Source organism: Aotus nancymaae, unplaced genomic scaffold (genome assembly GCF_030222135.1).
Source record: "Aotus nancymaae isolate 86718 unplaced genomic scaffold, 86718_ANA_hifiasm-v0.15.2.pri h1tg000033l, whole genome shotgun sequence".
NCBI classification, from domain to species: Eukaryota; Metazoa; Chordata; class Mammalia; order Primates; family Aotidae; genus Aotus; species Aotus nancymaae.
In genome coordinates, this window is record NW_026988447.1 from 9051513 (window position 1) to 9054284 (window position 2772).

At 41.6% G+C, this 2772-nt stretch overlaps 1 pseudogene; it reads right to left on the reverse strand.

Annotated features, from left to right (window-relative positions):
• Window positions 1-360: 360 nt before the first annotated feature.
• Window positions 361-2009, reverse strand: LOC105714570 (oxidative stress-induced growth inhibitor 2-like; annotated as a pseudogene).
• Between the last annotated feature and the right edge of the window lie 763 nt (window positions 2010-2772).

Below are 2772 nucleotides of genomic sequence, written 5' to 3' on the forward strand. Positions count from 1 at the left end.
TTTCTGGTGTAATGACTGCACAGTTTTATATATTCAAGGCTGTGATATTTTGGAATTAAGTATAATAACCAAAAATGATCACAAAAAATAAGTTTTGGAAGAAAAGAGTGTTTTAGTTAAGTCAAAGCTTAGGGTACACCAAGTTGGCAGTATTTCTATTTGTCTGACAGTGACACCTTTGAAACATTACAATATAAATCAGGATACCAGATTCTAGTAACTTTAAAAAATGAAGTTACTGTAGTTTGAGGCTCTCCTCCAGTTAATTCAAGTCCAGAAAATTCAAGCCAGTACACTGCAAAAGCACTATTAAAAATCTTTAATGACAAACTGTCCATTTTAATTACCTGTAAACTTGCTTTAAGCTATTCCATCTCCTCCTCCTCTTTCAACAAACAAATGCTGCTTTTTCTTCTGTCTTGTAGTTAAATAGCGTGTAACACCCAGTGCCCCTCCCTTTAAAAATCGAACAAAATTGTCTCCAACCAAAGGACCCAATGCAAAAAGTTGGCTTCTTTAATACACTCATAAGTATATGTATCTATTTCCACAGGATTGCCCTTACATGTGATTGGCTGGCTTGACTTATGACCTAGGTAACACCCTTGATCCTTCAGAAAAGACAGATTAGGATGAGAACCTATCAATACCACTGCTGCGGAGAGCTTAAATATTTTCTTCAATCCAGAGATGCTTTGGAGAACACATTTCATGTCCGACTTAAAGGAAGGCACATGGTGCTCAGGAAAGCTGGTGTAATCAGATAAAAGATTTGAGTCAACAGAGTATGACTGAGTACACATCATATGATAGACTTTATGATATTCAGGATACAGTTTTTTGGGAAGCTGTTTGAAAATTAAGCTTGGATCTGTTACTCGTCTGAAGAACACATGAATCACGGATATTACTGTTGTAAGCACATAGGGCTGCATCAGCTGCAGTAAGCCCAGAACCTACAATTAATACTGGATCCACTTTGCCACGCAACTTTCCTTTGTTTATAGCAGCTCCAAATTCAGGCATTGAATGAAACACAAAAGGAAAATCTTCCCCTTCAATTTCCAGATGGGCAGGAGAATCCAACGTTCCAGTTGCTAGAACCACATTCTCAGCAGAGGCAGAAGGGAAAATGAGAACCATCAGCTATTCGCTGATAACCCCTAATTTCCCAGTTTCTCTTGATAAAGTTTGACTTCTCTATCTGCAAATGCTTTGTTGAAATATCTCTGTCTTGACTATTATCATCATCTTGATCTCTGTAGAGTCTTGATATGGAAGTTATGTAAGTGTTCTCTCTGAAATTCTTCTGAAGACCCATGACTTTCACATAATGTTTATAGTAGCGAGCTATTTCCTCTGGCATGACCCGATCCCCTTTTAGGTTCCTTCGTTTATTTGATACCCAGTCCTTAAATTTAAGTCCAGGTAGTTCCATCCAACTTCCAAAGCTGATTGTCAACATGGAGCCTTCCACATTATGCCAAGCCCCACCAGGTGGACCTTTACCAAGAACTTAGTGAGGGATATAATGATGTTGCTCTAATTTCCAATGCAAAACGGATGGATAATCATACCCAAAGTCAACATCCGGATGAAGAAGTGTGTCAAAAAGTACTGCAGCTGGATTGGACGATCGGCCCTCAAGGCCCTCAGACAAGTATTCTAAGTCCTGATCAACAATGGAAAGATGTCTTGCTTCTTCTAATTTACTACGTAAGATTGTATTTGGGTGTATTGCTTCTGATGATAAATACGGTCTGTAGCCTGGTAACAGATAAGAAAGGCATATTCCTGAGGGTCCATTTCCCATTATTACCACAGGAAAAGTCACTGATGAATCTTCCAGTAAAGAATTTTCTTCAACTAACGGGCATCGCTTTAACTTTTCGCCCCAAATTATCACCAAAGTATTGCACTAAGGAATTAAAAATCTCTCCTTCAGTTTCAGTGTCACTGTAGTTTCTGAAACGACCAGCCAGGGAGCAGCCACAGCACCGCACCGGCATGGAGCGCTGCGCGAGGGGCGCCCCGGCACGGCCGCCGTGGCCGCCTCCACCTCCCCCGGCGGGGCTGCCCGCTCCAGGCGCCCGCTCGCTCGGGGTAGCGGGGTTTGCCGGACGCTCCCGCCCAGGACCTCGCCGTTGCCGCAGCTGTCCCGGCTCTGCGGCGCCGGAGTCCGCCTCCAGATAGCGGCTTCCGTTCCTCGCCTGCCTGTTTCTTCTTTAGTATGTAGAAAAGAAATCAATGTCAGAATACTTTTTGTTGCTACGACAGACTCAGGAGATGTGAAACATCCTTCTTAATTTCAACATATAAAATTAGAAAGAAAATATAACACATACATGAGGCCAACAAACATATGAAAAAATGCTCATCATCACTGGTCATTAGAGAAATGCAAATCAAAACTACAGAGATACCATCTCAGGCCAGTTAGAATGGCGATCATTAAAAAATCTGGAGACAACTGATGCTGGAGAGGATGTGGAGAAATAGGAACACTTTTACACTGTTGGTGGGAGTGTAAATTAGTTCAACCATTGTGGAAGACAGTGTGGCGATTCCTCAAGGACCTAGAAATAGAAATTCCATTTGACCTAGCAATCCCATTGCTGGGTATATATCCAAAAAATTATAAATCGTTCTACTATAAGGACACATGCACATGAATGTTCATTGCAGCACAGTTTACAATAGCAAAGACCTGGAACCAACCCAAATGCCCATCGATGATAGACTAGACAGGGAAAATCTGGCACATATACACCA